This window comes from Dermacentor variabilis, chromosome 8 (genome assembly GCF_050947875.1).
Source record: "Dermacentor variabilis isolate Ectoservices chromosome 8, ASM5094787v1, whole genome shotgun sequence".
In the NCBI taxonomy this organism is placed as follows: domain Eukaryota; kingdom Metazoa; phylum Arthropoda; class Arachnida; order Ixodida; family Ixodidae; genus Dermacentor; species Dermacentor variabilis.
In genome coordinates this window covers 59,750,519-59,763,556 of record NC_134575.1, presented here as the reverse complement: position 1 = coordinate 59,763,556, position 13,038 = coordinate 59,750,519, and positions in this window count along the sequence as shown.

Here is a 13,038-nt window from a genome sequence, read left to right as displayed (position 1 = left end):
ACGGGTTGATGAAATGATGAAATTTGTAGGCGCAATTTGGACTCAGCTAGCGCGAGACAGGGGGAGGGGGTGGTTTCGGAGATCGCGCGGGCAGGTTTTGGTCCTTATTTGGACAAAAAAAAAAGGAGGGGGGTCGAATTCTGCCGGCGACGATCGACTTGGAATGAAATATGAGGACGTCATGGGTTTCCAGATATACGCCGAGGAACTCGCGGTAAGAATGTGCCATTGTAGCAGCGTTTATCCGTTTTATCCGAGGCCGAAGCCGGCAGCACGGGCGGCAGCTTACGTCTGTGGGGCAACCTGATCGCCGTCTTCGGAATATTCTTGGGCTACCACAGCTGCTACAGTGCTTAAACAGCGCGCTCCAGCGTGGCATTTTTGTGAGGCTTTCTCTTAGTTCTGCTCGTAAGGTAAGTCAATATCCGCGACTTGACATCGGTTGGAAATGTCAAGCGATCGTGTCCCGTGTTCCGACGCGCATCGTGTCCAGCCCGATGTTAGTGCCAGGATAATCGAGATAGTTCGATGCCGCACCGGCGTGTATTACGGCCACAAAAGAAGTATAATCGACACAACGAAGTGCACACGACAAGTGCATCAGAAAATTACTGGGAAGCGCCAGCAAGCGGGAGTTAGTAATGCATTGAGATGGACGAGTGTTTAGTGTTTTCCTGTCCTTTTTTTTTTCTTCCGGTATCAAAGCAAACAGCACCATATCAGCTTTTGGAAGCAGAGCACCGCCGAGAAGCTGCATCGCCTACAGCTGAAATAGCTGCGAATAAAACCTGGCTCAAATAGCTGTGCCCGTTGTATTGTTCGCCGAAGTTGTGCTGAAGCCAAAACTGCTCGCGATAACTGGCACAATTTACAATGCATGTGTGGGATTTGGTATCGTGCTTGAAGATATTACATTGTACGCATCATCAAGCCGAAAGCTACTGTTTGACATGACCACTCCCGTAAGCTGAAGCTCAGACGAATCACACGGTACACTTGCGTTTGAGATCGTGACTGACTGAAACGAAACTTCGCGATCGCGATTAGCTCCCTTCGACAACGTGCACAACGATCAACGTGCGCAACGTGTGGAACGCATTGCACTAAAAAATTTTATCCTGATCAGGCTTAATCGCGATCGAATATATATCTGTGACACTGGTGCAAGAGAAATAACGGTACACAGCGTGTTTGTATATTGAGGTGGAACAATGAGGGCTGGTGGTATTTAACATACCTGTGGTTGTCAGACCTAGTACGGGGAAGGTTGAGCTCGCACTACGAGTCAACAGCGATTGCCGACGACGAAATGCGGTTTAGACGAGACGCGGGATCAAGTGCAATCCCGTGCCTTGCTCTTTATGGGGGTGCCGTATGGTGAATGCGCCTGGAAATGCATTTTATCTCAGCGCCCCAACATTTATAAATAGGCATAAACCTTTATCAAAATTAGGTGGAATGAACTTTACATATGGTTCATATGTGCATGCTACTTGAAAATGCTTATTTTGGCTTATATTTTGAGTATTTCATCGTTATAAAACACCAATTGTAGCCATTCAGGAAATAATTGCACTGGCCAAATTGAGCATTTCATCATAGTGACAACTTTGCATGCAGTTGCCACTGTTCGGCCATGATTTCCCCCTTCAGTCGGCTATACTAATTAGACTCTACATTTCACGAGGTGGACGTGTTGCATTACAAAGGAAAGGCGAAGACAACGACGACGAAAGCACAATATGCAATCCTGCAATGGTACCACAAAAAGGTATAAAAAGTGACAGTGACATTAGCATACGCCAAAGAGTGTGAAGCGGAAAGCCTGCGCGCTCAAGAGAAACCCAGGAAGTTACTTGACATTCGCATTCGAATGCGTTGTTACTTCTTATTACTTGTCTCGTCCCACTAAAGGCCATGGGTTCGAGTGCCTTAGTTAACGCCTTATAGCATGTATTTCATTACCTGAAGTAAAACATTCCAATGTGCAGTTAGAAATGTATGCGAGCCAAGAACGCTGAAAGTTGCTGTCACACCATCTGCTTCGACGGGTGAGATTGTTAAAGTCGTTTAAAAGAAACGTGCCCGCGCACTACTACAAAACAGTGCCTTTTTGTTCGCATGTTCTCGCACTGAACAAGCTTAGACTTGTCAGGTTAACTGTCTCGCGTCTTGTTGCATTCTGTCAAACAACCGGCATTGCAGAGACGGTGACTTCAATCCATCCACCGGAATAGATACAGCCGCATGAGTTTCTCGGCGTTCTCATCCACGTTCGAAGCACATCATGCTCAGGGCGTTGTTACCTGAACCAGAGATGGTGACACGCCGATACATTTTTGCTGCATGACCAAGCGTGGCTTCAGAATCAAAATTTATTCTGCTGAAGCGTTCAATGTGGATTTATGAAGTCAGATTCGGTATGTCTCAAATTTGCGAGTACAGGCTAGAAGAGGTTGAACCTATGCCTTAACTAACTGTGCCTTAATCAACTTCGCCATAACACGAAGGTCGAGGACTAGACTCCCTCCAGAGGTCGTGGGTTCGAGTGCCTTAATCAAGTTTACATTGAATAACTGTGCCTTAATCAGGTTCGCCCGAAGTAACACCAAATGTCGTGGGTTTGAGCGCCTTAAGCAGCTCGATAGTAATTAACTTCGCCTTTATTTTCGCATGATTAGTGGCGTCGATGTGGCAGTGATGTGAAAGAAGCGATGCGGAAGAAGACGAGGAATGTGCGAGGAGTGACATGAGCGCTAAAATATTTTGTGCCTCACAACGCGACCTTGAAATACTGAAGTCTTGGGCATTCGTCTTAAGAGAGAAAGAACCTCCGTAGTGCTTAGTGGCGCAAGCGAGGAACGTGGGAGCGGCGCCATTCTGGCAGAGCAAAAGCGAAAAGAAGTTATCCGCGTTGGAATAAGCAGCCTGCAGGACGATGGGGGCTGGCTCCTGTTTATGCCTCGTGCTCGTGAGCCTACATCTCAACGTCTAACATTGATGTCCGTCTGCCAGGCGTCCAGCGGAGGACACACCACAGCCTCTATTATCCTGGCTCTCCCTCCAGGCGCAAGTTCCTGACCCGCGTTACCAATCCGTCTCGCCGACGGACTTCAGCTGCGGTTCCTGAGCTCCAGACAACACGACGCTTGCACCATTTCGGTCATTACCTCCTCCGACACTCCACACCGAACCATATGACGATGTGTGAAGTTCGAAGGTTTACCTCTTTGTTTGCTTGACTACCCGCCGTGGTTGCTCAGGGGCTATGGTGTTGGGCTGCTGAGCACGAGGTCGCGGGATCGAATCCCGGCCAAGGCGGCCGCTTCGATGAGGGTGAAGAGCCAAAACACCCGTGTTCTGAGATTTAGGTGCACGTTAGAGAACCTCAGGTGGTCGAAATTTCCGGAGCCCTCCACTACAGCGTGCCTCATAATCAGAAAGTGGTTTTGGCACGTAAAACCCCATAATTTATTTTGTTTGCTTGACTAGTTTGTGGACTAGTTATTGACTCTGTGCTTATAGTTGTTCCAAATTCCTACCAGGTTAAAATTATATGGCATTGATGTGTAAGAAAGCATGTTTGTGTGCCTGGGACAGAGAGCACACACTCCGTATATTGTTTTCTAATCGGTTTCTTTTGAACAATTTCAAAAACCTACTGCGGTGAAAATAACTACACCGTCACAACATCGCACTCGTCGCTGGCCATAAACCGTAAACTGAGAGTTCACTTCGAGAAGTTAGATTCTCATTGTTGCCTTTACGCTTACCCGACCGACCAATTATGCCAAAGATACGTGTTTATAGCGTCTTAAAATTCGCTTACTTGTATCTGGTCTAGTTGGTTCATACATCAGGCGACGAAAAAAAAATTCCCGCGATTACGATACTCCACAATGCGAAATATAAGCGCATCTGTATACGTGTTTTCTTTTCACGATTTATGGAAGCAAAGAATTCGCGACCGAAGTGACCGCACCGACTGGCAGTCGGCCAGTGTCGTCAACGCCTTCGCAGAGAGAGCGACAGTATGGGAACGCTGGCATGACGAGCCGCATCGAAACCATCTGGCGAAGGCGCGAGAAGTGGCACCTGCTCGAGGGCCAGTATGGAAACGCTGGCATGATGAACGGATCGGAGCCAGAATCGGAAGACGGTGTGAATGCGCGAGCAATGGCACGAGCGCATTTGCGCGGTTGCGCAGAGGGGCGTCAGCGAGCGAGGTGTGGAAGAAGACCAGGAACTAGCGTACGCACGAGTGCGTTTGTGTGGTTGCGCCAAGGGACAGACAGACAGACAGACAGACAGACAGACAGACAGACAGACAGACAGACAGACAGACAGACAGACAGACAGACAGACAGACAGACAGACAGACAGACAGACAGACAGACAGACAGACAGACAGACAGACAGACAGACAGACAGACAGACAGACAGACAGACAGACAGACAGACAGACAGACAGACAGACAGACAGACAGACAGACAGACAGACAGACAGACAGACAGACAGACAGACAGACAGACAGACAGACAGACAGACAGACAGACAGACAGACAGACAGACAGACAGACAGACAGACAGACAGACAGACAGACAGACAGACAGACAGACAGACAGACAGACAGACAGACAGACAGACAGACAGACAGACAGACAGACAGACAGACAGACAGACAGACAGACAGACAGACAAAGAACTTTAATAACAAGGTCCTGAGAAGCTTTGCCCTAGGGCAGAGCTGCGGGCCGCTCCCACGTGGGGACGGGTAGGCCGAGCCTAACCGCCGCATCGTGGGCTCTCTGGACCGCCCAAGTTTGACGTGCATACTCTGAGCTCCGGATGGCAGAGCTCCATTCTTGTTCTGTGATGCGATTGGGTCCCTGTAACGAGGGGCATCGCCAGAGCATGTGTGCCAAATTGCTAACAGCCCCACAGTCGGGGCAAGTAGAGCTGAAAGCCTCTGGAGTGATTGTGTGGAAAAGGGCCAGGTTTGGATAGCACTGCGTCTGAAGCATGCGTAAAGTGGACGCCAGAGGTCTAGCCAGTTTGCAGTGAGGGGGAGGATAAGTCCTCCTACCCAGGTGATAGTGCGTAGTAATTTCGCTGAAAGTAGTGAGAGTGTCCCGAAACTCGAGAACACCGGAGTCTGAGCTCAATCTTGCTCCCGCGCGGTGGGTTAGTGCGCGCGCTTGGGAGTGGGCAATGTCATTAAGATTGGAAAACTAGTCAAGCTGGGGGTCGAGGTGAGCCGGAAACCACGTGATGGTGTGCGGAGAGATTATCTTGTTCTTGAGAATCTTGTGAGCCTCCTCGGCGATGAATCCTGAAGCGAAATCCCTGACCGCCGACCTCGAATCAGTGAAGATTTGTGGTCTGCTGTTGTCTAGGAGTGCTATAGCAACTGCGACCTGCTCTGCTCTGGTTGGTGTTGAGCACTTCAGGGAAGCCGCATTCACTATCTGTCCGTTGTGATCAACGAGGGCAATGGCGAAGTTAGACGACTGTCCATATTGGGCTGCGTCGACAAAACATGCCGAGTAGGGATCGTCTTTGGTACGCTTGAGGAGGGCGAGGGCTCTTGCCCTGCGTCTGCCTACGTTGTGTTGAGGATGAACATTACGGGGAAACGGTGCAACTCGTATGTTGTTCCTTTGATTTTCTGAAATTTCATATTTCCGCTCTTTCATGAGGATAGGGTTGATCCCAAGAACTGCCAGGATCTTCTTTCCAGCCGGGGTGGAGGATAGACGGGCCAATTGGGCTGACTCCTGGGCCTCGATTATCTCGTCCAATGTGTTGTGCACTCCTAGTTGCATAAGGAGGTCCGTGCTCGCCCGTAACGGAATGCCTAGTACTTTTTTTATACTTTTTCTGATGAGCGTGTTTAATCGTTTCTTCTCGGAGTTATACCAGTTGTGCATGGCTGCCGCATAAACTATATGACTCATGAGGAAGGCGTGGAACAACCGGAGGAGATTGTCTTCCTTTAAGCCTCCACGCCTATTCGAGACTCTGTTGATGAGTCTCATCATGTTCTCAGTCTTGGCTGTGAGCTTGTTGAGCGTAGTATTATTACTGCCATTGGATTCGATGAACATGCCAAGGACCCGAATGGTGTCTACTCTGGGGATGGTACAGCCGCTTTTAGTGTGGAGTTTGATGTTTATTTCAGACAACGGTTTCCAGCCTCTAGGTTTGGGACCTCTCCTGACTGGCCTGTAGAGGAGGAGCTCAGACTTGCTCGGGGAGCATCTAAGCCCCGTATTTTCCAGGTACATCTCTGTTTGATCTACAGCTTCCTGTAAGCCTAATTCAACAGTTCCTTCGCTTCCTCCGGTGCACCAGATTGTGATGTCATCAGCGTAGAGCGTATGATTGATCCCTTCTATATTGGAGAGCCTTTCCGATAATTTCTTCATGGTGATGTTAAAAAGCAGTGGTGAGACTACCGCTCCTTGTGGTGTGCCTCTGGGGCCCAAACTGAAATTTTCGGACTTGAGGTCACCGATTTTGAGCGTGGCCTTGCGATCCCGGAGGAACGAGCTTATGTATCTGTGGAAGGCGTCTCCCAAATTGAGCTCTGAGATGGAGTTCAGAATGTGAGCATGGGATACATTGTCAAAGGCTTTCTCCAAGTCTAAGCCTAGGATGCCTCTTATATCTCTTGTGGTGTTGTCAATGATTTGACATTTGATGAGTTTCATGACGTCTTGCGTTGACAGGGCCGGACGGAAGCCGATCATGTTGTACGGAAACAGTCCTTGTTTCTCGATGTGCTTAAAAATTCGATTGTGTATGACATGTTCCGCTACTTTCCCCACGCAGGACGTGAGGGAAATGGGTCTGAGGTTTGAGAGACTCGGGGGCCTTCCAGGCTTTGGAATGAGGATGACCGAGGCCATTTTCCAGGACTCCGGGACAACCCCTCGGTCCCATATGCCATTAATCTCCTCTGTCAACCATTCTATAGAGCAGTCGTCCAGGTTTCTGAGGGCACGGTTGGGGATGCCATCAGGACCAGGGGCAGACCTGCCATTTAGATTCTGGAGAGCTTCCCTAACTTCGCATGCCTTGAAGGGGTTATCTAGCTCGGGGCAAGATGAGCCTTTGTAGGGCGGATAGTCTTCGTCACTCGAGTTGCCCAGTGGCAGATACTTGTGAGCTAGTCTGTCGAGTACGGTCTGCAATGTCTCTGATTGCGATGCCTGGTGCAGAACCTTCACTATCACTTGTCTTTGGTTTGACTTGGTATTGGTATCATCGAGCAGATGCTTGAGTAGGTTCCATTTAGCTCCAACTCTCATCTGGCCATCTACGGAATTGCAGACCTCATCCCACTGTTGTCTGCTCAAGGTTTGGCAGTGATCTTCTATAGTTTTGTTGAGCTCCGCGATCTTTTTTCGGAGCCTTCGGTTGAGTTTCTGCCCTTTCCATCGTTTCAATAGTGACGATTTAGCTTCTAGAAGATGAGCGAGGCGGCTATCCATCCTGTCCACCTCCAGTTCAGTCTGGATCTTCTTTGTCGCCGCACTGATATCCTCCTTTAACTGTTCAGCCCACTGCTCCAGGCTAAGTGCTGAGTCATGCGTTTGTGCTCGCTGTTCCCGAATCTTGCGAAAGTAATCCCAATCTGTAATAATTAACTCTTTGAGGTCCCTGCTTCTCACGTTGACGGAGGTGGCCAGGATGTTGTGATCACTGCCAAGGTCAACTTGGAGGTTGGACCAAGATGAAAAAGAGATCGGGTGTGGTATGCCTAGAGCAGGAGTTGACGATCCTCGTCGGAAAAGCCGGATCTGTTATAAGCGTGAGGTTATTATTGACTGTAGTTTGCCATAGGTCAACGCCCTTGCGGTTAGCTTGTTGGTACCCCCATGCTTGATGCGGAGCGTTGAAGTCTCCGGCCACCAGGAGTGGAAATGTCTTGGCCTTGCTTGTAGCCCTGTTGATAATTGCCGCGAATCTTTGCCTGAGGTCTTTGGGTGTACTGTATATGTTAGGTATAAATATACTTGTCTTGAATGGTCCGCTGGGGATGATTTCAACAAGCGAGTGTTCAACCTTATTGGATTCAAGAGTCAGATCGTGGCCTATGAACGCACATTTGTTCGTGACTTATGTGCTGATTCCCCTCTTCCCATCAACATATTGGGTATGCGATTTATAGCCTGGTAGGGTGACCTTATCCGTGAGTGTTTCTTGTAATAAGATTACATGTGGCTTTTCCGAGTGGGTCCGAATGAACTGTTGGAGGACGTTCCTTTTACGATGGGATCCCCTACAGTTCCACTGCCAGATGTTAATTACCCTGTGATGTGCCGCCATGGTGGGACGTAGTAGATAGCTTGTATTATAAAATGCTGCGGAGCGCAGCCGATGGCGACCTTTCAGTGTCGGTGTTATTCACTTTTTCCATCGGTGTAACTGAAGCCATTATAGAAACGTGGCGTTCCAGATTATCACATCTGATTCCTAGTGCTCTGACCGCCTCCGCAAGTTTGTCAATAACAATTTGAACTTTTTCGAGGGATTCATCAATTTTATCTATCGTTTTTTCCAATTTTCGAACACTGGCGCTCTTGTCTGAGGCATGAACTGCCAGCGCCCTCTTTTTGGTAGACCATTGGCAGTCGGTTCCGCTACGGGGATCTCCATGGGCGTTTCTACTGCAGGGGCCTGACTGGGTTGAACTGCCTCTCGCTTGCTGGCTTGTTTTAGTTCTGCAATTTCTGCTTTGAGCTGCTCCATGGCGTATTTTAACGAAGTGTTTTCTCTTTCTAATTGTGAAATCCTGTCGTGCTCTGGCGATTGACCCCCCGTTACCTTTTTCAGTGATTCCTTGACCCGGTCAGCCCATGTGGTACCACGATGAGCAGGCTCCTGGATCTGAACTGCAGGCCCCCTGGAACGAGAGTGGCCTCTGGAGCGGGAGCGGGTCCCGGGGGCCTTGCGGCCTCTGGAAGACGAGCGTTCCGTCGAGCGACCCCTAGAAGGGGCACGGTCCTGGTGGCTGCTATCCTCGCCCCCAGGGTCTCGGGATCGGCTCCTGGATCTGTGCGAGCTGCTGAGGGCCGGCTTGAGAGGCATTGGCGACCCAGTTTGTTGTTTGGATTGGTCGCGGTTGCGCCGTTCTCTTCTCCGTTGTCTAACTACAAACGGAATTTGGGACGGCGACGCTACACCCAGGAACGGGCACCAGCGCCAAAGAGCTGCGCTCCATAAAGATGTGAAATAATGATAAGACCAGATACTCACAGCTGACCTTACTCAGAGCTTCTTACAATAATTAATAGAGAGAAATCTTGTTCTGCGATCGTTCCGCCAACATGAGAATGACGCTGAGGGCATAGATTTGTGTGAAGTTTGCGCTTGTGGCTTCAGACGTTATTGTGGTTAAATTTATTGTGCTTTATCCACCTTTATTGACCCCAATTTAAAGGAATGTATACTCTATGTAAGTGCAGAAGACAGCATATATATGTGAGCACGCATAATCGCTGTTGATTGCGGTGGTTGCTCTTGTCTATACGTCTGTGGCATAACGGCTTCGTTGTGGGGTTTCTGTGGCAGAGCTCGTGTGTTTGAATCTGGGTAATCCACGATTTGAATAATGTTTTGAATGATTTATGATGCAGTGCTTTCTTTGAAATTATCACTCTGCAATGTCACGAAGCCGTTTAAAGCCCGAAGGACGCAGTTTAAGCAAATACATGTACGAACCCTCATTTCCATTCTGGCTGAACTATCTCGCTTGCAAATACAATAGACATTAGTGCCATGGTTCCCTCTAGTAACAGTGGGAAACTATGATTCCCAGGGCATGCAGACGTTCCAAAGTAGGGGTACTCATTACTCAGTCAGCACTCATGGCGAAACAAAAAGCTCACCCATGTATTCAAACTCTTATCAATTCCGTATATATATATATATATATATATATATATATATATATATATATATATATATATATATATATATATATATATATATATATATATATATATATATATACGGAATTACAACAGGGCCTTCTACAACCGCCTCTTCTACCTATGGCGATGAGGGCTATAACGATCCGCGATGAGGGCAGTGTAGGCATCTAGGCGCACCAAAGACCAAAAGGGTCGCGGGCACTATAGCACCCATACGCTTGTGCGTCACCCGCGTCGACGAACTGAAATGTCGCTGTAACCTTTTTTAATGGTGTACACCAGCCTGTCACGTGTTCCTGCCTAGGGTGAAAATTCAGAGTATATATGAAACTTTATATGAAATTGCGTTTCGATCAAGGTGTACGTGGGCCTCACATTAGGCAAATCAGTTGACAAAGTGAGGCAGAAGAAAATAAAGATGTACGGCAGACTTCATGTCACGATGAAGACTGACGTTAATGTGGATAGCCTTTGAGGAACGTAGCGAAATTCATATTCCTCATGTCGGGTTCATTTACAACGCATAGGGCTAATTAAGAGATTTTGATTGCTCGACACGCTCCATCAGCTTACCGAAGTACGGCGTCACGATAGTGGACGCAGATTGGTTATGGCCTGGGGCTTGCCCGGCTTCAGCATGAAAATGAGGTTGACCGTCTTCCATTCTTCTGGCAAGCTGCATGTGTCTTATACATTGAAAATTTTACAGCGAAGCTGTATACCTCTACCGTCCAAGCAAATTTTTGTGTCGTAAGCAAAAAACTCCCCATACTTGGCCGATACCAGAGATAGTGCCATCCCGGCCTGACTCGCGGTGGAAGCAGGCGTTAAGCACTCCCCATACGTGGGCCGATCTAGAAGTTAGTGCAATGCAGGACCGACCCGTGGCGTATGTGAAGCAGGCGTAAACACTCCCCATACGTGGGCCGATCCCGAAGATAATGCAATACCGGGCCGACCCGCGGCGGAGGTGCCGTTTTCCGTTAAGGGCCCCGCATACCCAACTTCGCTGGTCATCCTTCTTCACAAAGTGGAAGTGCACTGAGATTTTCATAATTAAGTATGCATCGTCGTGGTTCTGTAAGGTTGCGAAGCCGTGTTGTCGTAATTTGGTCCGCTCCTTCCACTTTGTTCAACTACGCCAACAAGACGGCCGAAGTTGGCCAGGCCCCTCTCGACCAAATGCGTGATTCGGAACGTGCCCGCCAGAAATGGCCAGACGTCGAGCAACATTTGGGGGACCTCTATGGCGGTAGAGAGTAATCCAACGGCAGCCCTTGGCTGCCCGGGCTTCTGAAAAAAAAATACAATGTGCTCCTCTTACGTTGAAGGGTGGTCAAGCCGACCTCAAGGGTCGACATAATTACGCGTGAAATACGATGTGATGAGAAAAAAAAGGGGAGAAAATACACAAAAACGACGCAGAATAGAGACATACAATCAACAAATAATCATTGAATCTTCTGAACAAAGATGTACTTGGACCTTGTCTTCCTTAGCGCCGACGTTTATTTCAACCTTTCGTTACTCTAGAGATCCGTGAAAATGGTTGGGCCCCCATTTTTAAAGCGAAGATTTCTTTGCCTGTTTGTCGGATTTTTTCTAACGAAGAGGCTTTCTTTGCCTTTTCGTCAGATCGAAGTCGGTCTCTCCCTGGTATATGGGATGTCGCTGAAGTATGTGATACGCCTCTTGCGAGATGCGATCATTTGAAAAATTCCGAATCGCCGTTTGCGAATCGCCGATCGCGTATGTATCTTTGGTCTGTGTGAGGGCCAGTGCTATGGCCGCTTCCTCTGCCGCCGTCGGATTAGAGGAAAGTATCATTTTGGCGCTACACGCGGCAAGGTCATTACTACTTCAAAATAATATAAAATAACTGCGTGCGTGAATCTAGGTCTGAGTCCGCCCCTACTTGTAGCAGCTGTGCGCATTGCAGCTGGTGAAGCTGGAATTTCATTTTTAATACCGCAGCATGCACCAAAGTTATCCTTGGAGCGGATGTTATTGCATTGTATCCCTGGCGCGTACGCAAAGCAAATGTAAGCCATACGCCTATTATGGTTGGCGCAGCACTTTTGCGATTTTCTTTTCTATTTGAAAACTTAGGTTCTAGCTTTCGGTGCTCAAACTGATTTGAGAGCTTTCTCGTTCTTTACTTTTCGCTAACGTTTCGTCGGAATGACGTCATCAGCTAGCGACTGCGCAAGGCCGCTTACGACTATAATGTTCCCTGACTTTCCTTGCTCCCTTCCATCTCCTTTTGTTTCGCTACGACTTCGATGTCGATTTAAAGCCAGGGTAGCCAGAACGATGACAGTTTCATTATATTAGTCGCTGACTAACGCGCAGCACGTTCACACAAAGCGGTGAGGTTAAACAGCGCGAATAAAACAAGGGCACGAGGAAACAAATACCACGGACAAGAGCTATCTCGGACACAATAACCCTAAAAGGGTATTCAGGCTTGTCGGTTTTGCAAGTATAGAAAACTTCAAGAAACACCGTCTCCGCTTTGTCCCCAAGCTGCCGTAACGATTCCAGGTGCAAGTCTTTGAGTAGCTTCAGGGGGACCCTCTTTTGCTTTTTCGGTTCGAAAGAAACAGCTTTGAAATTGTTCATAATAGATTGCTTGGATTTTTGCTTCGTAAGGTTTTTAGGCAGAACAACAAACCCGCCTTTTATCTGCCTGTATTACTTCAAGCGCATCATTCTTTAGGTTCGTTTCAATTTTCTTTATGGGTGGCATACCTGATTTTCCACATGGTGCGTGCTTTAGAACGCCGTCCACAGCTTCACAGAGAACTCATTCACGGTCTTGATTCTCAGCTCTGTCTCCTGCGCTTCTACCCATGGCTAGCAGATGTGGACCAGTAAGCTTTGGCTCAAAACTGTATTTCGACCTTTTTCCAAGGTCTTCCTAAGTTGGTCTGGAAATGTAGCCTCCCCGAGCGTGGTGACTACGTTCGCAATGGTGATCCTAACGCACGGCTTCGGTAAAAAGATCTAGGTGTGGTGCCACAGGAACTCTGATTATTGCCCGGCAAGTCTCTTGTACTAACGCAGCGTTCGATCCTTCTTGCAGGGGTGTTTTC